We start from the raw sequence: 26667 nt of genomic DNA, 5'->3' as shown, positions 1-26667 counted from the left end.
GGGGGGGGGGGGGGGCAGAATCACCAAGATGCCTCCGTGGTTTGTGCCTTCGCAGAGGAGCTCAGACTCGGAGGGAAGGAAGTCCGGAGTCACAGAAGACTTCCCCGAGGGGCGTTGCTAGTGCCGTGTGAGGCTGCTCTCCCTGCCTCCCCCTAAGTCTGCCCGACACGGTCAACGGTGCCCTGCTCGGTGTCGCTCCGAGAGGCGCCGTGACGTTGCAGCGCCACAGTTAGCCAAGCCCACAAAGTAGTGAGGCCCACGGCCGAAGGCAGGGGTCACAAGCAAGGGCACAGGCGATACGTTGGGATGTGACAAAGAACTGTGATGAGCCAGGCTGGAGAGGGGAGGTCACCGTGTCCCTTTGAGGTAGCTCGCCTCGTTCCTAACAGGAAAGAGGAGGGGAAGGGGAAGGCACCGTGTTCCAGGCAGAAAGGTGGGGAGATTCTGATAAAGGTAGTGGCTTTGACTTTGAGGACTTGGGGGGTAGGTGGTGCAGCTTCAGCCTTACACTGAAATTAGGCGCGTAAGGAAGGAAGGGTAAGGAACGGAGAGCTGATCTTCGCAAACATGGGCGGGAAAACCGCCGCTGGGCGGTCGGTCGGTTTCACGTGCTCAGTGTCGCAAGGTCACCGCGGAAGGCGCTGGGAACAATGTGAGGCGCCGTGGGCACCGCTGGGGCCGAGGCTGGGAGGCCACGCGAGGCGCAGTACTGACCTCACGAGAGGAGAGCGCGGGCTAAGAAGCAGAGGTGAGGTGGGGAGCTGGCAGGGCAGACGGAGGGGTGTTAGAGGGCCCCCCCCCCCATTACTGCAGTCTGGGGCGTCTCTGCGTTTCTCTCATTACCCAGGCTACTTAGGAAAACCGTAATAATCACATCATAAATCAGTATAATTTGGAGAGCAGTTGAGTGATGAAAATCCAGTTCGGGACCAGAGATGGAGCCTCTTCAGACTCACTTGCCGGTTCCCCGCTTAATTTTTAAAATTAAGACACTGTTAACGCAGAGACTCACAAAATCGTTCACAATCCAGAACGTAGCGAGGGGACGACAACACGCTAAATGAAAACATGAGCTCCCTTTCAGAAACCGTCCTCCTGCGTGAGTGTGCGTGGGGGTTGGGGGCTGGGGTCAGGGGGTGGCGTAGTTGTTCTCTGTATGAGGCCATCTAACCATAAACGGCATTTGTTGGACGTGCGAATCGGTAAATTTGGAGAACTGAGCTTGGCATTGGAGGGACCTGGCTTTGGATCTGACTGGCGGTCCCTCGCAGTCCCCTTCCCCCACCCACACACCGAGCTGTATAGTCATTGGCACTGTGCGTTCATGCCTCTTGGCTTGGTCAGATACTCACCTTTGAGCTTCTGTTTCTTCATCTGTAAAATCGGGAAGATACCACCTGCTTCCCACAAAGGAAGTGAAATAATTGCAGGCCAGCACTTAGTGACTCTAACAGGGTGATCGCCACCCTCCCCCCGCCCCCCTGCCAGAGTTCACAGGGAACACGTGCAAGGAGAAACCAAGGTCGTGGTTATCTCTGGGGGGTGGTGAGTGGAGAGGGTGGAAGAAGGCTCCTGAGCTGGCAGCTTGTTCGTCTGGGTTCTGGTGACCCAGGTAAATCGTTTGTGAAAATTCATTGAGCTGAACACGTATGCGGGCTTTACTGGCTGTGTTACTTCCGTCAAAAGTTTCAAAAATGATTGGGCAACAAAAATCTCATTACACCTGCTTGATTTCAGATTTTCCCTATGCACATGTAGTGAACCTCAGAATTCTGACATGATTAAAGATGAGACTGTCATAGATTTTTATTAAATCAATGTAGTAAATTAAAGCTGGTGAAACACAGAATAACAAGAATTTCTCTCACAATTCAAGCGTGTTTTATTAAGGCCCGCCGAACCTGCTTTGTTATTGATATTGTTAATACAATATTTAGATTCCATTTTGAACATGCCAGCTGGCAGCGATTACTGAAATGTCAATCTTACCCGAGAGTGGGCTTTAAAAAAAAAAAAAAAAATGAGAACCAGACTTAGGTTCTTAAATGTAGGTTAAGATGAATTGATGTGACTGTAAGTGACATGAGGGGGGAAAAAATGAAAACTCTCGCAAAAACTTTTGAGAGAAGTTCTTTGCCGGAACACATAGGAGACTCCTAACGAGCTTGAAATTTTTACCTAAACAGGAGTGGTTTTCCATGCCACCATGGTAACCTGATGAATAAATATGTTGGGGGGAGTAATTAATTGATTTAGAAATCGTTATTAAAACCTTGAAACATGGGGCGCCTGGGTGGCGCAGTCGGTTAAGCGTCCGACTTCAGCCAGGTCACGATCTCGCGGTCCGTGAGTTCGAGCCCCGCGTCAGGCTCTGGGCTGATGGCTCAGAGCCTGGAGCCTGTTTCCGATTCTGTGTCTCCCTCCCTCTCTCTCTGCCCCTCCCCTGTTCATGCTCTGTCTCTCTCTCTCTCCCAAAAAAATAAATACATGTTGAAAAAAAAATTAAAAAAAAAAAACCCAAAAAACCTTGAAACTTCACAGCAAGCATTTTGCTAGTGAAGAAGACCACATTTGAAAACTTTTGAGATTTAAAAACAGGCCAGAGTGGGAAATGAGGAAAATGGATAAATGTCGTCAAAAGGTACAAACCTCCAGGTATAAGGTATAAAATAAATCCTGGAGATATAATGCACAGCATGGTGACTGTAGTTAACATTGCTGTACTGCGTATTTGAAAGTTGGTAGGAGAGTAGATCTTAAAAGTTCTCATCCCCAAAGGAAAAACAATCTATGTGTTGTGATGGACGTTAGCTAGGCTTATGATGATGGTCATTTTGTAATGTAGGAAAATACCAAATCACTCTGTTGTACGCCTGAAAATAATATAATGTATGTCAATTATGTCTCAATAAAAGTGAGACTAGGGGCACCTGGGTGGCTCCCTTGGTTAAGTGTCCAACTTCAGCTCAGGCCACGATTTCGTGGTTTGTGAGTTGGAGCCCCAGCGTCGGGCTCTGTGCTGACAGCTCAGAGCCTGGAGCCTGCTTTGGATTCTGTGTCTCCCTCCCTCTCCCTCTCTCTCTCTCTCTCTCTCTCTCTCTCTCTCTGTCTCTCTCTCTCTCTCTCTGCCCCTCCCCTGCTCACACTCTGTGTGTGTCTCTCTCTCTTTCAAAAATAAACATGAAAAAAAAAATTTTTTTAAGTATAAATAAAAAATAAAATGAGAATGAGCAGGCCAGTTGCACCGAGATTTTGTAACTTCCAGCGCAATATGGTATAACCAGGATCTCGTTCAACTGAAAGCACATAGGATCGTGCTCGCACCTCGAAGGCTGACCAGAGGAGTGTCCTTTCTCTGCAGCGTTTGTTGAAATGATCGAAGTGTTCAGGAGAGCCTGCCAGAGCTCTGAATCATTTGTTATCTTCAATTAAACTGTAGGGCCCCATGTATCAGTCCTTTGTAAATACTGTCTACATGGCTAATGCTGCTTCTCACATTTTCAGACCTCTTCAGGATGTGTTGTAATGATTTAAAAAAAAAAAAAAAAGCTTAGTGGCATTTTTATGTTAATTCTCGGGCATGGATCTTGCCTTCAGAGTGTTCCCAAGCCTAAGGCTGCGTGTGACACTGCCATAGTTCAGGGACAGAGAGAATCTCAGAAATGCCTGTGTTTGCTTTCCCAAAAGAGTAAGGATGGTATTGCAACATGTTTTCTTGTTTTAGTGAAGGTTAGGTGCCCACCCGTTCTACTTTTGATGAGTTACACTGTCGAATACACATCAGAGTCTGCGCACCAAGCTTCTGAAGGCCTTTGTTCACTTCCGCCGTCTGTCCAGACCAGGCTGGGAGGTGTCAGTAGTGTGTGTGGCCTGTGTTCACAGCCTCCGTCGGCCCTTCCAGTATTTTCATCTCCGAGACAGGACAAGAAACTACACACCCTGGTTTGGCCGGGGGGGGGGGGGGGGGGGTGGCCATGTCGTGGAACAGAATCACACTGGGGGAGTCCCTCCTGCTTGTGTCTCTTACATGTCTTAGCATGATTTCTAATTTGTCCACACCCTCCCCTCACATCTAATAAAAAAAAAAGGGGGGGGGGCTTGCTTACTGTTTTTCCTTGCAGCAGGGTAATTTACATAGTATTTCCTGTGTATTCAGGGTCGTTACTTTGATGATAGGAGCCAAGTGCCACAAATCACATCGTGGCCTCCAGTTTGTGCGTGGTGCATGTATGCAGAGACCAGCTAGAGTTACAGAATTGCAGAGCCAGGAGCTCTCTGAGACCCCGAGCTGGGCACACCTGTGATGAACAGACAGATAAACGTGGCCCAGAGAGCCAGGGCTGGCTGTCGGTCGCAGGGAATATTGTTGGCGACACCAGCCCCTCTCCAGGCCAGTCTTTTCTGCCAGCTTTTCAAATTGGAGTAAACTCCCCTTCTCTTCTTGGTCCGCCAAAGATATGGAAAGGGAGAAAAGAAACCCCAAGCTATGTATCAAATCCAAATCAGTAAGGTAAGACTGGACACTTCTTCCTCACCATATCGGCACCAGTCCTGGCCTGGAGTCCCAGCTTTCTACTCACTCGCAAATATTACGTCTCAGGTCTTGATTTCTCCATCTCTGAAATGGGAAATAAGGACCCCCACCCCGTGCTAGGTCGCAGGGAAGATTTACATGGTATCACGTTAATGCCTGCATACAGTAAGCACTCCATAATTGGAAGCTACCGTGTAGCCATTTGGTGAGTCTGGCTCTTCTAAGCTCCTTCTGAGAACTTGCATGTCCCAGCCAGCCCTGGATTTGAACCTTGCACACTTCTCATATGTGTGGTCCAGAGCCTGAGTGAGGCTGAGCCCAACACACATACGTAAGCAGAAGAATGGAAGGGCCTGTGCGGAAATGCTAATTGTAGTTATTTTGAGCCACAGAATTAGGGCTGGTTTTTTATTCACGGCATACTGGCTGCAATAAGGTTATGTCGGTCACACAATTAACATGTATAAAGGAATCAAGGAAATTCTGTAGCTGCTAGTTGACGTTCATTAGGTTTGTTTGTTGTTCGTGGTTAGTTCAGATCTTCAAAGATCAAGCAATGTTTGCAAAAATGCAAGATGGCAGAATGTCTAAGGGGCCACTTAAATAGTAGACAGTAAGGAAGCTTTAGATCTCACTCCTCCTTGTGCCTCACGTGTGCACCTGAGAGTTCTTACCTTTTAAATAAACATGATCTGTACATTGTTTTGTGAAAAAAATAACTAACAGCAACAACAGAAGCGCTCAGCCCTCAGGCCCTGCTGCCCGTACACATGAGGCCGGGGCAAAGCCCAGGCAGTGGCGGCCAGGAGACCTTTGGCTGGTCCCTACCCTCTGGATGCAGATGGACTGAGTTAAGGCCTAAGAAAGAGAGGGAACCCCTCTGTGTTTCATCACAAGCACAGGGGATTTTCCCTGCAGCCCAGAGCTCTGGTCCAGGCTATGAAACCCCCACCCCCATCCCCGGATTCCTGGCCACGTCAGGAGTGGTTCTGGCTCTGTACCCAAGAGAACAGATCCTCAACGCAGATACAGGAAAGCATTTCAGTCGGCAGATAACAATCTTTTTGATCACATATGGGGAACAGGTAGTGTCTGGGTAGTTTAAAAGTACAGGGTTATGTGGGGATAACAGCGGACAGGCGGTTTGGAGTACTTGGAACTTTTACAAGTTACTACATGTTTCTTAACAACCAGACAATGTTCAGATATTCTAAACATTCATCTTGTCTGATACACAAGGCCACAGACGTCCACAATCTGCTAGTACTCGTATATTCTTTAGACCAACCTGATGCTTTTCCAGAAGGACCAGAATTTTAGTTCAGTGTGTGGGTCTGCTGCTGTGGAAGTTGAGACACAGTAGATTCATAATTGAATGCCAGGATTCCTGATTTTGAATTTGTATGGTTGTTTTTTTTTCTGGGGGGGGGGGAGGGGTGGTGGTGGTGTTGATTTGTCTTGTTTTGACTTAACAACTTCCATAACTTAAAGTTTTTTTCTTTAAATTTTTTTTTTTTTGATGTTTGTTTATTTTTTGAAGGAGAGAGAAACAAAGCATGAGTTGGGGAGGGGCAGAGAGAGAGAGCAATACACACAGAATCCGAAGCAGGCTCCAGGCTCTGAGCTGTCAACACAGAGCCCGATGCGGGGCTCAAACCCATGAGCTGTGAGATCATGACCTGAGCCGAAGTCAGACGCCCAACTGACTAAGCCACCCCAGGTGCCCCCCAAACTTCCGTAATTTTGAAACATACTTAATATGCAATTCAGATATGCTTCCAGATGTTCTACGACAGCTGGAGCTGGGGGAAAGGTGTCTGTTGGGGGAGTTGACCCCGAAGCCAAAAAGTTTCCTCCAAGCTGCGGTCTCTACTTTGGTGCCCATTACATCTGCTTTAAAACTGTCGGCTGCAAAGGGCTGCATGTCAGTGACTGTATTTAATTACTTTGTCTAACATAGGCCACCTTGTTCCCAAACGAACTCGTAATAGATTGCAAAAATGCAGCGTAACTAGAATTTTTTTAAAGCACATGCAGAAATGAAGGGAAAATAGGGAAAATAGAAAAAAGGGGAAAAAAAGGAAAATAGAAAAAGGGAAAATAAAGGTAGGAAACCCAGCATTAATGTATAAAAGGACTATCCTACATTCTATGTATTGGTTTAAGGGGTAGAGCGGTCAGTCATGAATTTGGCTTTGAGCTTCCTAGTAGCTAAGGCAAAGAGAGAAACATGATCAGTTGTATGGTTCATTTTATTTTTTTGATCACTTGTATGGTTTAAATGTCCAGAAGATTAAAACTGACTCTTAACTGAGGAAGATACAGAGGTTCCTCGTTAGTAATTTGTTTCTTTCGGCCTTCAGGTTGAGAGAGAGAGAGAGGAGGAGGGAGGGAGGGAGGGAGAAATCAATCTTCTATAGCAGAGCTGCAAAGGAAGTTGTCTGTAACATCTCTTCCGACAGGACAATGGCAGCCAAGCCATTTAGAAGCCAGTTCTTCAGTGATAGCCTAGGGACGTTGCTTTATTTGGTCTGAATGACGCCTGGGGTAGGGCCATGGGATCTGTCGTTTTAAAAGCTCCTAGGTGAGGGTTGTCTGAGTGGCTCAGTCGGTTAAGTGTCCAACTTCAGCTCAGGTCATGATATCAAGTTCGTGGGTTCAAGCCCCATACAGGGCTGTACGCTGACAGCTCAGAGCCTGGAGCCTGCTTCGGATTCTATGTCGTTCTCTCTCTCTCTCTCTCTCTCTCCCTCTCTCTGAATTCATTCTCAAGAATGAATAAACGTTAAAAAAAAATTCAATATTAGGTGTGTTTATCATGATTGTGAATTCTTTAAATTAGAAATATAACAAAGTTTAGAAAATGTTTAGCAGTGAACAGGGCTCCAGTGGTGATGGCCTTATCCTAGGGGCAGCCACTTATTAACGTTGCCTCTTGTGTGCCCGGCACCAAGCTTGGGACACACCTGCCAGTGCCCTCACTTGGGCCTCCCCGTAGCCTGTGGGGCCAGGGCGTCGCCATTGTCCCTGATACTGGCACACAACTAAGGAGGAGAATGGGATTTACTCCAGATTTGCCCACTGTAGGAGAATCCAGAAACGTGCGGCTCCATTTGCTTGGTAAGATTTCCTTTTCCTTTTCCTCTTCGTTCCTTTCCTTTCCTTTCCTTTCCTTTCCTTTCCTTTTCTTTCTTCTTTTTTTTTTTTTTTTTAAACTGAAACCTTCCATGGAGCCAAGATAAGATAAAACATGAAATCAGAACTGTTCTGGCTGAACTAAGAGTTGTAGGGGCCAAGAGGTTCCCTGGTTCGGCCTACCCCTTGAGGCCAGTGTCCTCCCCCAGCAACAGAAGGCCATGGAAACCCCACTGAACCAGGATCTCACTGCCTCCCCAAGCAGTGGCCTGCAGTGTTTTAGTGACGTGACTCGAAGCCCCATTTGTCACGGCTAGTGCGTGTGTGTGTGTGTGTGTGTGTGTGTGGTGTGTGTGTTTTCAAAGACCCTCTAGTTTTTAGTTAAGAGACAGATGGTTATTTCCTATTTGATGATGCTGTCTCATTTACTTTTACGAAGTAGAAAACAAATACGAAGCTTCTTCTATGGTATTTGGGACATCCTGTCTAATGGTGAAAGCACCATTTTCATCCATGTGTTCTGAGCAAATGCCTTTGCCCCTGAGAGACTACTCACCAGCACCCTGACTTGGCACAATGCTGAAGTTAAAATTGGCCGCAGACCTGTGACCGGACGTCCTCTCCCACCAAGTCCTCCTCCAGAGATCAGCCAAAGTGTTTCAAACTTTTCCTGGTGAAAATTCAACCTGGTGGGGAAGCTCAGAGGGGATTTTGAGAGATTTTCTCACCTAGCCTCCTCCCCCAGGATCGGATTATGCACAAATTGGTACTTACAGGTGGTAATTAGTTCTGTTCTTAAGAGATTTCTCTAGAGGATAATTTTACTACTTTCTCCAGGAGTGTGTTTTAGCCTGAATTTTCTGGAAGGAACTTCTTCCCACTCTTTAATTTGAACCTCTCCTCTTCCGGTTTAAATAAACAATTTCCTTTACTTCTGTGCTCTGTGAAGAAGAAAACAAACAAGAAAACAACAAACTGGGTTTGCCCCCCACATCTTATTATAACACCTTGAAAATGCCGTCTTCACCATCAAACTCACGTGGGCCACGTAGGAAGGTGGTGGGACTCAGCCTCTAGCAGGAGAATGGATATGTGTTCTTTTGTGCCCGAGTCCACAGAGGGATTGGTGATAGTGATTAATGGGGGCCACCTCCTCCCTCCCCTGCGTCTGGCGACCCCCCACCGCACACCTCCAGGGTAGATGGCTAAGGATGGGTTCATTTGCCACCTGGCAAGAGATTTTTCTCTTCTCAGATATAACTGGTTTACACATTCATCGGATCTCTGGCCTCAGAATCATTTAACTCCCCGTTTTTTCCTACTGAGCTCACCTGCCACTCACACAGAAAATAATGTTTTGCAGAATGGCCAGGTCTGAATAACTCGAGGAGTCTACACCACTCATTTAATGGAATTGCGATTCTTTGAAAAGAAGGCCCTCAGAGGTCCCACCTGCTCGGGCTCCTGTTGGCAGGATATCAGCCTGTGGTCTCTTAGCCAGATTTCCCCTGAATAATGAATGAGCCGGTGCCGAGCAAGTCAGAAATAGAAATCAATAAAGCTAAACACCAAGAAGAGGCGGTGGAATGATAGAGCATTGAGCCCCTTGGACGCCAAACCCAATAACGCACATCCTTCATCTCTCACGAGTTAAGGAAAGAAGAAAACTTGTCACTTGGGGAGAGTCCTAAGGGATCAGAACTTGAGGACGTCCCAGGCTCAGCAGGAATGAGGAGGGACGCACGGACAGTCAGTAGAGCAGCAATATGGTGCACAAATCTCCTGGGAGCCGAGCACCAAACATCTTCATAAATCCTGTGTTTGCAGCTGTGAGACCAAAATAGATCCACGCACAGCCTGTTTGTCTTGGCCTCATGGAACGTGGCAAGACCTCGAGGCCCGGGAAGGTAGCCGTGACCCCTGCCCCCGCCCCCCTCAGTGCTGAGCATGCATCCTGCATCTGCTTGTATCTGACTGCTCCCCCCCAACCCCCACCCCGGGGCGGGGGGTGCACACAATCCGGCTTTGATCACCGCAGACATAGTCTTACTGATGGATTGATTTTCGTTTGAGGGAAATGGAAACACGTTGTGGGGAAGGTGTTTTTCTGCGAGTTGTTCAATGAGTGACCACGCCATCTTCCCTTTGAAAATGGCAACAGGCATCCTTAAGAGGCAGGGCAGTGTGGGGGTGGGTGGCAGGAAGGATGTGGCTGTGTCACGACACTAATTCTGCCTAGCCGACCAGCAGGCAACCAAATTTGGTCCCTTTATTAAGGGCACCTCTACTCGCTCCCTCTCTCCCTCTTAAAAATAAATAATAAACATTTAAAGAGTTTAAAAAGTAGGGGGGAGGCCTGGGTGGCTCAGTTGGTTAAAGCCAACTTTGGCTCAGGTCACGATCTCACAGTTTGTGGGTTCAAGCCCTGCTTCGGACTCTGTGCTGACAGCTCGGAGCCTGGAACCTGCCTCAGATTCTGTGTCTCCCTCTCTCTCTGCCCCTTCCCTGCTCACGCTCTCTCTCTCTCTCTTTCTCTCTCTCTCTCTCCCTCAAAAATAAATAATAACGTTAAAATTAAAAAAAAAAACACCTCAGATGCGCCCCGTGGGTGAATGTTCAGACAGCGCCCCGCCCTCCAGACTCTGTGAATCTCTGTTGCTCATGAGCAGGGGTCTTGTCCCTTAAGTGCTTTGGGACACTAAAACAACTCAACCAACAAAAAGCATCAGAACCACCTGAGAATGGTTCTAGAAGGGTAGCGGGGGGGCTTAGCCTGCAGAAGGCACTAGTGAATTGTCACTGATGGGTGTCATGCCAAGTGGTGTCTCCTCGGGCAGGGGTGTGGGGCAGCTCACAGTCTGCTGACATCTGAGCCTGGACGCCGGGCCTCATTAGCGGTTGAGTTAGAATCCTGTTTAGAATGTTTTACAGGGTGCTTTGAAAAGAAAACTGGACCAGGAGTGAGGACTTCTGGTTTGATCTTTGCACCACTCCCTAATAGCCTAACCGACACGTGCCGTTTGCGTTCGACTCTCTGGGCGTCAGACCTTCGCCCAGATGCGGTGTTGTTGGGTGGGATCATTTGTTAAGGACCTGCCTAGCTCCTGGCATTCTCTGTTGGAATAGACTTTCATCACAGGACTTTTGCACTTAATTTTTCTCATCCCCCAAACCTGGTACCGTGCCTGGCCTCGAGTGAAGCGATGCTTGGTAAATGAAGAAGTGAACGAACGAACGAACGAATACAGACCAACAGTGACTCCTCTTCAGCAGCCTGTGTGTGATCCAAATATGGAAAGCTTGGTTCCCGTGGGTTTGACTTGAGTCTACACGGTTGGGAATTTGGGCACCACTGGAAACAACCGCATTTGCAGGAATGAGTCCGGAAAAGGGGCAGCGCGGGCTCGTGGCTGCTGCAGATAGAAGTGTTGGCAAGGCTGTGCGTTTCCCCAAAAAGGCATCGAACGACGTACCCTGCCCTCATCAGAAGAAGGATCGCTGCAGTCCAGTCACACGCTCCCAGGGTGCCAGGGAGAACTTCGTGGAGCAGACCCTGGCCTCTGGGAACTTAGCCTCTAAGACATTTGCACCGCCACAGATGTTCCGTGTTCGGGAAATCCAAGTGGAGGAATAAAAAAAGCTCTAAATCAATACACGAGTGTCATTAAAGCACTTATCTCTGCTACGGATCCCCGCTAAGTGCCTCTAATGCGTTGTCGGGGGGGGGGGCGGTGAGTGGATCAACAGAAGGTCCGTGTTGGGCTGAGCGGGGAGGGGGTGGTCGGAGAAGGTGGCCTCGAGGGCTCTGGGCCTGAGGAGAAGAGAAGGACACGCGGCTCTTCTGCGGCCACCAGGGAAGGCGAACCAGGGAGTGTTCAGAAGCACAGTTTGTGAGCGACCCCGCCCCACAGAGCACAGACCGATGGCCTAGCGGGCAGAAGTGGCACACAGATGGGTTTTGTTCAGCAGACAGAGTAATTTTGAAAATCTGAAATCCTTGCCAACGCTTAAAAATCAGGAAATGTCACATAAATATGTAGATTTCTGGCTTCTCTTGCTAACTGGGAGTGTGGCCGTGTTGGGGCTGCCTTCTGGAGGGGCAGCAGCTGGCTGGGGCAGCAGCTGAATGGCCGCCGTCTGTGCAGGTGCCCCTTACCGCTGCACCCCCACTTGTCTCTTGTCACCGCTACGCCCCCCACTCCACTCGGCCCTTCCGCTCGGAGTCCCCGGCTTGGGAAGAAGCTTCCTGGTGCTGTAGGGGAGACCTTCAGGTTTGGGCAAGTGACGCAGCCCCGTGGAAGGTAAAATAGGGTGGTGATGATGGCAGCGGAGACGTACCCAGCCGCTCACTACGTGCAGGACCGTTGTAACTAGCACCCTGCGTGCTTTAACTCATGCATTCCCCACAAACGCCTGTGAAGCCAGGTGCTGTCACGACCCCTGTTTTACAGATGGGGAAACAGGAGTGCACGTTTCTTTACTGGAAGTAACCGTCCGGCCCTGGGCGCGCAGTTTGTTAATGACAGAGCTGAGATCCCCCCCCCCCAAGGAGGCTGTCCCCGGGGTCTGCGCTCTTGACCGGTGGTAAAAATTAGCCACCGCCGAGTGCCGATGTATACAGGCTAACGCTGGTGCTCAGCGCTGTGTGTGGTTCATTGCCGTGGAATCTCGCGCGGCCACTGGGACCTGCCCCCTGTACAGGTGAGGACATGGGGGCTTGGAGAGGATGAGGGATTTTCTCAGGGACACGGCTGGTGTTCTGAATGAGGGCAGCAGAATCGGGAAGTCCTGGAGGATTTTAAGAAGGAAACTGGGGTCTCAAGAAAGGCGGTGATGGCTGGAGAGAGGAGCAGAGAGAGACAGAGAGGAAGGAGGCAGAAGATGTCCTGAAAGAATCTAGGCAAATGCGTCTGTACATTCCTTTCTTTTTGAAACTTGCACCGTGGTTCTCTTGAGTTAACTCGACATATGTTTCTTGGTGCTCTAGCCCAAAAAGAATTAGCTCCCACTAGCCAAACAAACTTTTACCTTAGGAAATGACTCCGGGAATGAAATAAGATCTGATCTCTTGTGTGCTCGCCACTGAGATTTCTGCAACCCAGTCTGTTTCATGGGAAAGAGCCATCTGATCTCCTGCATGGGCAGCATTTCAGGGCAAACAGGAGGGACCGGGCCTAATCGAGTGATGAAAATTTGAACCGAATCTCTGCCTGGAAGCAGTGTAGAGATGCACCGGCCCTGAGCAGCTCTCCTTGGGGAGCTCCTTGGATTCACTCTTCCAGAACCTTCATGCCCTAAAGCGAATGCCAGGTTCCTGCTGGAGGCCCTTATCCACTATGCCCGTGAACCCTTCCGTGAATAAGGCAAGAGGACACCTCCAAGCGCACGGTCACTCCATTTTTGGTCCCCCCAGGCCCAGACAATCTCACAGTATGCCTTGATGAGCACTGACAACCCGGGGTGGCAGGGGACCCATTTATAGCTCAACTGTGGTAGCCACAGGCCGAGCGACGCAAGACAGCGTGCGCTCCCGCCCGGCACGGTCCGCCAAGATCAACACGGAGACAAAACACCAGACGCTCAGTGCCCTTGACAACCCCCTTCCAAGCTCACTCTGACCTTGTGTCCCGTCTCTGTAAAGGGACTGTCCTCTCCAGGTAAATCGGGTGGTTCCCACCGTCCCAAACTTACCCACGCTTCACTGCCACACCTTCATTGCTGGGTTTTCCATACCCTTAGTGGAAAACCTCTGTAAGTTTCATATTCTGTTTCCTACTGGGTCTGTTAATATAAGAGTGTTTTTACTTTTAACAATGCCTACATTTTCACGCAGAATTGAGACTCAGATTGAGTGCGTGACATTCAGCTTGGCTTCCTGAACATCGCACACCTTGGGTGTGGGCCTGTGGCTCACTTTGAGAAGCTCACATAATAAATGTAATCCTAGGTTCTAGAGCCTGGCTTTGGCTTGCGGTTCACCAAGTTATTAGCCAAGTAACCTCTGTCAAGTCACTTAACCTGTTTTCTCATCTGTTAAACTTGTATAAGAATAACGACTTTGTAGGTTGTAATCGGGATTAAAGGTGGTGATTTCAATGACAAGGTGTGCTAAATGGCTCCCAGCAGACACTAGGTAAATGGTTATGTCTCAAGATGCACTTCTTCCAGAGAACTTTCCCTGGCAGTTGCAACCAAGCCTTACTGTCTACATTTTTACTTAGTCTATTGCAAAGTTACTTTGTTTTTAAAATTTTTTTAATGTTTATTTTTTTGAGAGAGAGAGAGAGAGCAAGAGACAGAGTGCCAGCTGGGGAGGGGCAGATTGAGAGGGAGACACAGCATCCGAAGCAGGCTCCAGGCTCTGAGCTGTCAGCAGAGTCCGAGGCAGGGCTTGAACCCACCAACCTTGAGATCATGACCTGAGTCGAAGTCAGACGCTTAACTGACCGAGCCACCCAGGCGCCCCGATCGCAAAGCTACTTTGCATCTTTGAATCGTTGGACTTTAGATTTGTTATGACTTTTGTCCCATTGTTTCTTAAATGCTTCAAGGTCAGGGACTTTGATTAGGACTGCTTTGCATTTTTCCAAGCACATCAGTGGAGTTCTGTAAGCACATTGTAATATATGTGTGTAGAAATGATTTGATTGATCCAACGCAGCACAGGTAACTCAAAAATGAGGAAACGTTTCATCAAAGACTTGGCAATTGAGTGGGATCTTGATACAGAAGGACAGTCGAACATCTGAAGTTAGTCCTTGTTAGCTCTGAACACTCAAGAGCTACCACTGTAGAGCCTGATTGGCCAACTGAACTATTACCCCCCCCCCATCAACTATGATACATAAATGTTGGGTGGAGTTGCTCGTGACTGGTTAGCGTCATTATGAACATTTAAGCGAGCGTGTGTTTCAAATAAATTTTCAAGGTTGTTTGGGCACGAATTTCGTTTTTCAGGTCTCACGTTCTCACAGGTCTTGGAAGGCTTGGGGAACAGAAGCACTTGAGTGAGGGACCTGGGGTCAGACTCAGGAAGGGTCACAGGCTGAGGGGTGGTTTTGTGAATGAGGGCATGTCCGCAGCGAAGCCTCTGGGCCGTGCAAGGTGGAGCGGGAAGAGGACGGACTGCAGGCGGGATAAGGAGGACACAGTGAACGGATCATGAGGACACAGGGAGGCACCGGCGGGTCACCAGCGGAAGGGGTTTGGCTGGGGTCGACACAAGTCTGGCAGGTCAAATCCGAATCTCTTTATCTTCAGGTAGGTCTCAGTGAAGATCTTGTTTGTTTGTTTTTTTCTAGTCCGTGGAAAGGACCCTGTGTTAGTCTGGGGACGGCAGAGGCATTTTTCTCCGGACCGTGCCGCTCCCCGTGGCCCAGGCAGAGTGACGGACGTGGGTCTGGTTCCTTAGGTGTGAAGCGTGGGCCTTGGTCTGGGAGGTGCCAGGGGCTGCTTCCCGCGGTGACGGACACGTGTTTTTGTGGATTCTCTCGAGCTTGTCCCATCGCTGTCACTTGGTGAACTCGAGTTAGAGCTTTTTTATTTAGAGGCACCGAAACTTGAATCTCATGTAAGATGTACGTGTCACCAAGCACGAAACTTTTTTTTTTTTTCAGTAATTAAAAAATGTACAAGCCATTGCCGGCATATAGGCCAACTGTGCAAAAACAGACCGATTTGGGGGCGCCTGGGTGGCTCAGTCAGTTAAGCATCCGATTTAGGCTCGGGTCACGATCTCATGGTCCGTGAGTTCAAGCTCTGCGTCGGGCTCTGCGCTGACAGCTCAGAGCCTGGAGCCTGCTTCCTGCTTGCGATTCTGTGTCTCCCTCTCTCTCTCCACCCCTCCCCTGCTCATGCTCTGTCTCTCCTCTCAAAAATAAATAAACCTTGGGGGAAAAAAAAAGACAGATGTGGCCCACGGGCTGTAGTTTGTAGACTTCTGAGTTGGTCTGTCCCTTCTCGGAGGCCAGAGGATCTCATCCAGGTCCCCGTGGCAGCCCCCGTGTCTCGTATGGCCTCGCACCGCCGTTGGATTTGTGTCTGTCTCTCCCTCACGTCTGCCGAGCAGGGACTGAGACTTCCACCTACTGCCACAGTCCCTGGTGGGTAGTCAGTGCCTGCCGAGCGCGTACAAGTGAGTGGTGTGGCAGTTACCCACCTCAGACGGCGGCGTCTACAGGAAACATCGGCAAGTTATTGGTGTGTCGCTGGTACACAGCACCTGTTTGGATGGACCCGTGGTGGAGGGTAGTTAGTGTGGCCGCGTCTGTGCTGCTGAGTCGTCCTCCCAGCGCCTCAAAGGCTGTGATGCTTGTAAATAAATTCCTACCTGGCAGCCACTCTTTCAGGAGTTCCTCAGCTGTGACTGTAAGTACTGTCAGATGGAAGGGGAAAGGGCTCGGCAGAGGAGGGTGGAGAAGAGCTGGGGAGGAGAGCGGCAGGGCCTTGGCGGCTCGAGGCGTCCTATAAATATCCCCCGTGGGTCCGCGGGAATCTTTAGACACCTTCCTCTCCTGGGCAGGCCTTGGAGAGTACGGCCCGTCCGCGGAGTCCAGACTCTCTCGAGGCTCGTTTGAATGAGCCCCTGAAATAGTTATTTTTATCCCTTGTTTGTGACTTTAAGGCAAGAGCTTTGTAACTTCACCTGCGGGGTGACGGTCGGTATTCAAGGACGGTGGTGCTTGCAGTGGCTTCGGCTCTCCTGCGAGAGCGATCCGGGGCCCTTCGGGAAGGTGCACAGAGCGATAACAGGGGGCGGGTCGGATGCCAGGATGCACAAAGAAGAAATTACGACCGTTTGCTTGTGTATTATTTTCTCAATTTGAAGCCCTTGAATTCCAGAGCTCTTAAATCAAGAGGTGGAAATTCCTGGCGTTTTAAGGGAGACCACTTGAATAAGCTGTTAAACCATTAGAATGGCTTTTTCAAAAATTCACCCGTTTCCTGGATCATTTGCTCTTGAGATTTCCTTAATTGAAGTTTTTGCCTTTTCATTTGACTTCAAATCAAAATGATTTCTACAGTTAAGGAAGTTTTAATTTTATTCCTGTGGGTAGAGTAGATTTCATACTTCAGTCTGTTCCTCAACAGGTGAAAGCAGGCAGTTTTCCACAAGCCTCCCTTAGCACTCAAGGAGCATCAGCCAGCGGGGTGTGTGGGGTCGGGTAGGTGGAGTTCTGGGCCCTTCCTTCTTGTAAAGTGTCTCGTGGGGCGGCCTTTCCCTGCTCGTCTCCTCAGGAGTTTTATTTTTTTTTAATGTTTTATTATTTATTTTAGAGAGAGAGAGAGAGAGTGTGTGTGTGAACAGGGGAGGGGCAGAGAGAGGAGACACAGAATCCAAAGCAGGCTCCAGGCTCTGAGCTGTCAGCGTAGAGCCGGACATGGGGCTCGAACTCACGAACTACTTGATCTTGACCTGAGCCGAAGTCGAATGCTCACCTGACTGAGCCACCCAGGCGCCCCAGGAGTTGGTTTATTTGACACGGCACACCCAGGGAACAGCTCCGCTATTTTGCAGCTGTGAAGAAAAATGGGAGTTTTGAAGCATTCTATTATGTCTCTTTTATGTGGAAATGTCTCCTTTCACACTGAAGTGCTTTTCCAAATGAGGGCCCTGGTGGATGGAACACCGTTCCCCTTTACGTTATTTTGCAAGTGATTTATAACCCCAAGGCTTAGGGGTTCCAAATGGCGGTGGGCTGGGGAATGTGTGCAGCCAGGAACACCCAGTTAAAAGAGAAGATGCAAAAAAGCCACGCTCCTGTTTCTCTCCATCTTTTAGTCCTTCCAGTGCCTTTTTGAAGCACCGAAAGGCCAAGAAATTTTGAAACGAGAAACCTACCGCGAATGTTGTTTTTCACTTTCAAACAAAGAAAAAACATTTCTTGCCCCTGGATATCTGTGCCCAGAAACACTTTCTTGGTATTTCAGGTTTCAGGGTGGAAAAGGGTGGTCAGCTCTTGGGTCAGCAGATCGGTGCGACCTTCATAATGATGGAAAGCAGACAGAACACTGTCCGTGCCCACCTGTGTATCTTTTGCATATGCTTCCAAAAAATAGGATGTGTTCATCATACCTGATTTTCCCCCCTTTGCCTTTGTTAGTGTTTTAGTATTCCTTTACTGTGTGAAAAGCTTAGAAAGTCCAAAACTTAGGTTACCCATCTCTGCTACTGATTTGGGACTTAAAGCTTTGGTTTGCTTTCGTGTAAAAATCATCGTAGCAGTGCCTACTGCGTATATCACAGCCCTCCAATCACCCGACGGTATATGTCTTTGTTATTTCCTATCTTCTTTTTTTTTTTTATTTTTTATTTTTTTTTTATTTAAAAAAAAATTTTTTTTTTCAACGTTTATTTATTTTTGGGACAGAGAGAGACAGAGCATGAACGGGGGAAGGGCAGAGAGAGAGGGAGACACAGAATCGGAAACAGGCTCCAGGCTCTGAGCCATCAGCCCAGAGCCCGACGCGGGGCTCGAACTCACGGACCGCAGGATCGTGACCTGGCTGAAGTCGGACGCTTAACCGGCTGCGCCACCCAGGCGCCCCTGTTATTTCCTATCTTCTTATCACACCCCAAGAATATCAGCTGCCAAAAGCGGAGACTTTTCTTTTTCCATTCATTGCTGGTATGCCTGGCATTTAGAACAATACCTGGCATGTAGTAGGTGCTTCGTTAATGTGAGTTGAAGGAAAGGAACACAGAGGGTGCTAAATGAAGCAAAGAAGTCGTTCGTAGTTATGCGGAAGGGTTTAACATTTGACCATGCATGCTGAAAGCCCTCCCTGGAAACTGTTCTGGTACATTTTTGTATGTGTACGAAGGATAACAGGTTTCACAGACCCTCATCTTGACTTCTGTGTGTCTCCCTTCTCTCTAATCTTAAGAAGAAAGCGAAGTCTGGAAAATCTTCATTCTTGTAGGTCTAAGAAGACAAGGTAAGTGGTTTTTCTTTACGGTGTCCTTTGAAGTAAAATTCTTATACAGGTCTTATCCTGAAGGGCAAATTTCTTTTTGTATATATATCAGCTTACATATTAGCGCATGCCCAGAGCCTATGGGAAATCAGACAGCAGGCCTGGAAAAAGTCTAATAGCTTTGCCTTTTCATACCCTTCACACTTTGGAAGGTTTTCATGACGGTTGGTAGGTGAACTCTGAACATATTTGGCCATAGGCAGATTCCTGTGTCTCTTTGCTTACCGAAGATACAATAGGAGGACCTACAAATGACATTTGCCGGCATGTGTTAGAAAAGGGAAAATATTTGAGCATTCCTGGATTATTTGGGGAACTCGCCTTGGGTTGCATTTATATTGTAATGTCAAGTTTAAGGTCAGGCAAGGACACTAGCAGTGTCATATGTTAATGCCTAAGAAAACATTTTGTCTTTTGCAGAGACTTGATTTCATTTCGCTTGGTTCCTCAAGGTGATCTTGCCCCAATTCTGGATAAAACATTTTAAGATACCTAGTGTTAAGATTCACTGTATGTCTCTACCAGTTGACTATGAGTTGGGTTTTGTGGGAGGGGTAGTTGTAACTCTTTCTTCTGAGCCTCTCTGTTACATCAGCACAGAGATTTTCTTGTGTAGCCAGGGCCGAATATAGCTTTTTATTGTTTCCATTCTCCTGCGAGATCGAGCTTAGGGGAGCCCTTATGTGAACTGATGCATCCCGGAGAGAGTGCTCACGTGGTCCCGTTGGCGGATGCGACGCAGGCTCGGCTATGTTTAGATCCTTCCCTCACTGCTGCCAGGTGGCCATTCGTGGCCCTCCCTCACCTCCATGGGTCATGGAAAATGGCAAAAATAGGGCCGTTGAGGTAATTCTTTGAAGCATTATTATTGTGGTTGACATTGATCATTTGCTACTTCCATTGTATTGCCTGATGTCAGACTTTCTGTATTTACCTGTAGAAGGAAAACAAACCCTCTCAGAAAAGAAAAGGGCAGCGTGATTACGTGTTCCCGAAGTCATAATGCGGCCTCATCGTCTCTGCTTGCAGCCATCTTCTAGCGCAGCAAGGCCGGGGCAGAGAGGTTACGAAAGAGCGCGCACGGGTTGTCTAAAGTCTATCTAAGTTAAAAAATGTTGCTATCCTCCGAGCCCTCCTTAAAAGAGGCTATTTATAATACAGTGCGGGTATTTGTGCTACTTGCATTGTGTGCCTCCTGAATGAAGAATCAGCGCTTTAAAAAGAACATTAAAAATAAAACCCGTGTCGTAGAAATCTGACTGAGACAGCCCAGAGAGGTTGTGGGCGTTCATTGGAAATGGCCACTCGTTTCCCAAGGTTTGCTCAGTTGCTTCGTCTTGGTCATGAGCTATTTTGACCTGGCGTCTGAGCTTTGCTTTTTTTTCTTTCTTTTTTTTTTTTTTCTTTTTAAATGTTCTCGCTGTGAAAGTGCACACATACCACCCGGCAGTCACTTGGCAGGCCCTTCGGGGATACGAGCCCCCAGAGTCCTAAGAGAAGAGCATTTGTCTCCTCCCCTGCATTGACCTCACTCCGCCTGCGGCCCCACCAGGGAAGGTTCTGGCTTCCTGCTTGGGCCACTTCACTTCTCCCTCCCACCAGGGGGCGAGACTGGTTGAAGCAACTCTTACGTCAAGAAAGCGCAAGTTATACCTCAATAAAGCTGTTTAAGAAAAAACAAACAAGCACCCTGATTAATGGACTCTGCCCCCATTGTGTGAATACTTGAAGTGCTCTTTAAAAATAGCTCCTGTGCTAGAAGTGTTTTGGTTCAGGGTATGTATTCTCGGATTGGTTTTATTCTTTTTTATGCGTTGCACTGATAGGAAAAGGTACAACTCTTAAAATAACACAGGCTGTATCTAGACGGGATACATTCCCCTCTCCCCTTGCATTGATTTCCCGACTTTCTCCTTTGCTTTTTCCTGGTACTTAAACATCGGTTCTCGGGCATTCTCCCAGTGTAATTGTTGATTAAGTGCTGCACATCCTGCGATGATTATGAGAAGATTACTGTATTCAGCTTTTAATCTTGTGAGTGTCAAATATTTTACTTGAATGGTATCTTTATCATTATTATTATTATTATTATTATTCACAGCTCTTTCTGTTTGAGTCATGCAATCAGGCAAAATAAAGGTAATGCCACAAATTCGGCCCTTTTGAAATAAGTCTTGGTCTCAAAATGGAAAGTGCCATCTGCAGGCCATTCTCAAATGCTGATCTGGGCTCTATAAAGTTGGGATGAGGAATATTTTAGACGTCGTTTGGGTGCAAGTAACAGAAAGCAAGGAGTTCGGGAAGAGATCGAGAGGGAGAGAAGTCTGTTGGAGGCAGAACAGGGGGTCTCTGAGGACCCCGTGGCCAGGCATGTTTCTGGGAGCCAGCAGAACTGGGAACCGGAAGTATGCTACTATCTTGGGCAGCATTTGGCCCTTTTCTCTGCTCCTTTTATTTGGTCACATCTCAGGGTCCTCTCTGAGGAGAAGAGCATGGCATTCTGAAGAAAACAATTGACAGTCAACTGCCTGTTGCTTAGGTGAACGAAACGGATCAGTAGTATGAACGAATAACTCTAGTTACTGTATTCACAGAACCAGCAGACTGTCTGGTTCTTTCCTCAGGTACTGATGTCTCTACTTTATAGATGAGGAAGCCGAGGTTAGAAGGCAAAGTGCATCACCTGTTGTCATGCAGCCAGAAAGGAAGAAGCCAGGTCACTTGTTCCTGTGGACTTGGTTGTAGGCTTGGTTTGCATTTCTTTTTCTTTTTCCTTTTTTTAAAAATTTTTATTTATTTTTGAGAGAGAGATAGACAGCATGCAAGCAGGGGAGGGGCAGAGAAAGAAGGAGACACAGAATCCAAAGCAGGCTCCAGGCTCTAGGCTCTGAGCTGTCAGCCAGGAGCCTGATGCGGGGCTCGAACCCACAAACCGTGAGATCGTGGCCTGAGCTGAAGTCGGACGCTTAACCGACTGAGCCACCCAGGCGCCCCTTAGTTTGTATTTCTATGAGCTCACAGTGGCTGCTTCGAGAGCAGTAGGTGGTTCTCAGGAAGTGGCTAGGTAGATGGCCTGGAGTGGAGTTTCCTGGGAATAACCTGCATACGGAGTGATATTTGTGCACGCGGTGAGGACTTTAACCTTGGCATGGACTTGCTATACAGAAACCTAGACTCCATCTAAACATTTTGGTTGGACCTCAAGCCATAGGGCATCGAGGACTTCTTCAGTCGTCTTACTGTAGGCAGAGACTGTCACAGGGCAAGTTCTCTTTGGCCGAGCCACATGTCATCCCCTACTTGTCACTCAAAAGATGCCAAGGCCCGTGATCTGGGGGATGACAATGATTGGAAAATTGAAGCTTATCAGAGTCAGTGCTAACTAACACGATGACAGAGCCAGGGCAATAGGTACGATTTCTCCAGGAGTGGTTATTGGTGGCAAGTATCGAGTGAGGCACAGAAAATCAAAGTTATCTGTACAGATGCTGTTGCACTGGAGAGAGGGCAGGGCTTAAGAGTCAGGATCCTTGGAGCCAGACCCACCGACCATCTGCAGGAGCCCAGGCAAGTGCCTGCTCGGTGCACCGCCCAGGCTCCTTCTTCCTTTTCTTTTTAGTATGTTGTTTCAAAAAATCGGGGCGCCTGGGTGACTCAGTTGAGCACTGACTTCGGTTCAGGTCACGATCTCATGGTTCATGAGTTTGAGCCTTGCATTGGGCTCTGTGCTGACAGGTCACAGCCTGGAGCCTGCCTCGGATTCTGTGTCTCCCTCTCTCTCTCCCCCTCCCCGCTCATGTTCCATCTCTCTCTCTCTCTCTCTCTCTCTCTCTCTCAAAAATAAAATAAACATTAATTTCTTTTTAATTTTAAAAGGACATAGAGATATATAGTAGTCCCCCTTATCTGCAGAGGATATGTTCCAACGACCCCCAGTGGATGCCCAAAACTATAGACGGCAGGCACCACACCCCTTACATACTGTGTGTTTCCTATACGTGCATACCTACGATAAAGTTTAATTCATAAATTAGGCACGGTAAGATTAACCACAACAATACGAAAATAGAGCAATTATAACAATATGCTGTCATAAAAGTTATGTGAGTGTGGTCTCCCTCTCTGGAAATATCTTAGTGCACTCACACTTCTTGAACTGAGGTGAGTTGATAAAATGATCACATGATAAGATGAAGTGAGGGCGTGGCATTAGGCTACTCTTGACCCTCTGATGATACGGCAGAAGAAAGATCGTCTGCTTTTGGGACCGCGGCTGACTCGTGGGCAACTGAAACGGTGGAGAAATCCAAGGGGCACGGCTGCTCGGATGAAAAGTGAGTCATCTTCCTGTCAGAGAAATACAGCTCCCCAGCCCCCCCTTCTCAAAGGTAACCAGCGTGTCCGGTGTCGTGCGTGTCGTTTGATGACTGATGCCTTTACACACCGGCGTCCGTGTGCGTATTTATGCAGATGGGCACGTGCCATCGGTGTCACTCTGATCATCAGGGTTGTTCTGTATCAGTGCATAGAGAGCTGTCTTCTTTATGGGCTCCAGACTCTTTCACTATTTGGACACACCCCGGGATTAAAGCACCCCCGGGTAGTACACATTCTGCAGTGTTGCAAAGTGACCGTGTGTCGCTGTTCGTCTCCTTACCTGAGTGAGGTTGAAGGCCATTTGTATTTGATTTGTATTTTTCTATATCTCTCCTGTCTCCTGCTCGTGCCCTCTGCTCTTTTTCTTTTTTTCTTTTTCCCTATTGAGTTTTTTTCTTACCGCCTTTTCCAAAGAGACAATGATCCAGGTGCCCGTCAGGTCTGTGAATACGAATGTTTTCGTTTGGAGCGGGATGAATGTTTGCCAGGAAATTGGGGTACCCAGGAAGAGGCCTGGCACTGGCTGTGGAGGCCAGCTTGGTTTGCCTGGTGCCTCTTTCCTCCCCAGTGAGGTTTAGGGTTAGGGTTAGGGTCATGTCGAGTTCCTCAGCAAGCCTCAGACTTGGCCTTTACTTAGTAAAGGGGGATGTCTGCACCACACAGAGGGGCTTGACCAGTTTTTGCTGGATGAACAGAAGAGACACTGGAGCATCATGGGACGGGATTATTTTGGAGGTCAGCTCGTCCTTAGACATTGCCCTGGGTTCCAGTCCTCTTGGCTCCAGAATTCATGAGCCATGTGAACCTCTTTGGACCTCAGTTTCCTCATCTATAAAATGAGAATAGTAATACCGACGTTGAAGGCTGGCGAGCAAGAGAAATAAAGAAATAACCTAGTTCAAGTACCCAGTACGTGACACGTTTTCCGGTATTGGTACCATTGTTGTGATCAGCGTTCTTATCATCACCGTAAATGAGATGAATGACACTGGGGGCGTGGGGTAAGCCTGAAGAATTGGCTCATGAGGCGGCCGTGTTATATTGGACTTGGACTCCACGAACCTGTTCCAGAGGATGCAGTGTGGTCTCCAGATTGTCTGCATCTTTGCAGGAAGCACTTCTTTGTACGTACGTCGATTTCATGTGTGACTCTAGCATTTTCCCCGCAGGTCTTGTGCCCCAGTTGCCAGTCAGAGTACATAACGCCCATCCAGTTTTCTGGCCTTGAGAAAGGAGGGTGGCTTGAAAGTATTCTCCTCGAATTCTAAGTGGGAAAGATGTAAAACTCTCCTCCCCATCCTCCCTCCACCCCTAAGAAGTCCGAGGGAGGAAAAAAAATAGATCTTTCTCTCTGCATCCCTTAAACCCAATTTACGAAATTAACAAAGGAAGATGGATGGACTGAAATAAGACTCCCAGAGAAGAGATGGGAGCCTCCTAATTGATTCCCACAAAGCTGCTGGTTGTTTACAACTAGGAAAATTGCCTGCTTGGAGATACCAATTCAGCTTTCTGGTTCCACTGGCTCGACAGGAAACATGCACTGTGCCTGGCTTGGAAAAGCTCTCAGAAATCCGAGGTGAGTTACGTCTGAGTGTTTACCACCACGTCATTCATAGATTTCTGCCTCTTCCCCCAGCTGATCATTCGCGGTATCTCTTTTAGTCTATACTTGTTCGTTTTAAATTTTCGTGTTTGCTATAGCTAGGTGTATGTTAATTACTGACACTCCATAATTATGTTGTCTATTTGTCATTCTTGTGGCTACAAGGGTAGCAAGCTAGAATTCTTCCAATAGCAAGAATTTTAATTTATAGCCCTCCCTCCCAAAACCATTTAGAAATTGATACATTTAGCGCACACGTTAGATGTAGTTGAGTAAACGCCCTGTTACTGATATTCGTGATCAGCGTTTAAGCGCAGAAAAGTCCTGGTACTCTACCTTCAAAGACCCAGTATTTTGGTTTATTCACTCAATCCACAATCACTTATAGAGCATCCCCTGTGACCTAGGTGCTTGGGATATATCTCTGAATAAAACAAACAAAAGTAAAATATCCTGCACTTCTGTGTATAACTGAGGGAACTGCCCAGCTGACCACTACAGCCGCTGTGGCTGGTGGTGATGAGCATGTGTCCCCTAGCCTGCTGTACACTTGACCTTTCCCAGCATTGCGATAATGGGGAATATGGTAAGAAGTTAGAAGCCAGTGGCAATCAAAGTTATTATTTCACATTCAAGTCCCCCTATATTATATTGGCAGCTGAGACATACTTGGAAAACATAATAATTTCAAGATTATCAGATTAGTTCCAGACATCCCCAGGGTCTGTGTGCAAATTAAATTAGAGATACATCAAATTGATCCAATCAAGAAACAGGGCTGGGATTAAGGGACATGTTCTTGCTGTAGGGACCAGGTAAACAGACTGGTGATACCGCCTGAAGCCACATTCCTCAAAGGGAGGTTCCAGCATCCTACCTTGACATTAACCCCTGGGAATGGCTGCCAACGTTGGGTTCCATTCTGGTGCTATGAAAGGGGAAGGGGAAGGGTAGGGATTTACTTGGAGAGGGTCTACAGAACAGAGCTGAAGACTAAAGGTTCATCAGCACTGGAGTCAGAGAGAATCCTACTGCTGGATAATGCTAAAGGGCAACTCCTTGGAGAGGAAAGGATTTGGGGGAAGGTAGGCAGTTGGAAATGCTCCAAGAAGGTGCGTGATTGAGTTCCTGTGTTCAGCAATTTTTCCTAGTGCTGGTGATGTGCTAGAGTGAAACCAAGATGGAGGCCCTGCTCATGTGGAACTTACATGTCAGTAGGGGAAGCAAGGTAGACCAACAGGACAGATGGATGGACAGCCAGCCAGATGTGATGTGATGTAAAGTAATGTCCTGCAATTTGGAGTTACACAGAATTATAAAGCAGGGTAATAGAGCCGTTAAGGGTCTTTACTAATTATTTCTAGCGTTTTGCCAGTTCTTTTTTTTTTTTTTACGTTTCTTTTTGTGAGAGAGAGTGCGCACGCGAGAGCTTATGTGCACAAGTAGGGAAGAGGCAGAGAGAGAAGGAGAGAGAGAATCCCAAGCAGGTGCCGCACCGTCAGCACAGAACCTGATGTGGGGCTCGATCTCACAAACTGTGAGATCGTGACCTGAGCTGAAATCAAGAGTCAGACTCTCAACCCAATGAGCCACCCAGGCGCCCCACCAGTTCCTAATATGAGAAAAAAAATAATGCTTGGAGGAGGGGTCAGTTTTTGGTTCTTGTTTGTTTGTTGAGGAATGTTCCCAAAGCAATACAGAGCTTTTATTGTGTCTTTAAAACGTTACAAAGAGGTCTGAGCAATCATCTGGCATCTTGTTCTTTCTTTAGCTCTACAACTTAGACCTTATTCATTAACCTGCTGAATGGTTCACTTTTCAGAAACTTAGATATCATCTCCAAATTTTCTGAAAACCTTGTTTTAACTGGTATGGCTTGCTGCTAAATCCAAGCAGCTGAATTTCATGCAAGTTCAATGTCATTTCTTTCAAGAACTAACTCATCTTTCCAGGCTTGAGATACTGAACACACAACACCTGGCCTCATCCAAACCCTAGGCATTCATTTTTTTTGCCCAGGCAATTTTGGATTTCAACA

General features: G+C 47.7%; 1 protein-coding gene and 1 long non-coding RNA gene across 7 annotated transcripts in view; one reads left to right on the top strand and one right to left on the bottom strand.

Moving 5' to 3' along the window:
• FOXN3 (forkhead box N3) overlaps positions 1-26667 on the top strand; it is a 400702-nt gene that overhangs the window by 295811 nt on the left and 78224 nt on the right. The window lies entirely within an intron of this gene.
• LOC122469430 lies at positions 1978-2639 on the bottom strand. The gene is made up of 2 exons (XR_006293466.1): positions 2527-2639; positions 1978-2272 (listed from the first exon to the last, which is right to left on the bottom strand). It is a non-coding gene; the product is annotated as an uncharacterized LOC122469430 (long non-coding RNA).

The sequence above is a fragment of the Prionailurus bengalensis genome, chromosome B3 (assembly GCF_016509475.1).
Source record: "Prionailurus bengalensis isolate Pbe53 chromosome B3, Fcat_Pben_1.1_paternal_pri, whole genome shotgun sequence".
Lineage (NCBI taxonomy): Eukaryota > Metazoa > Chordata > Mammalia > Carnivora > Felidae > Prionailurus > Prionailurus bengalensis.
This window is presented reverse-complemented; position numbering and strand designations above follow the sequence as displayed.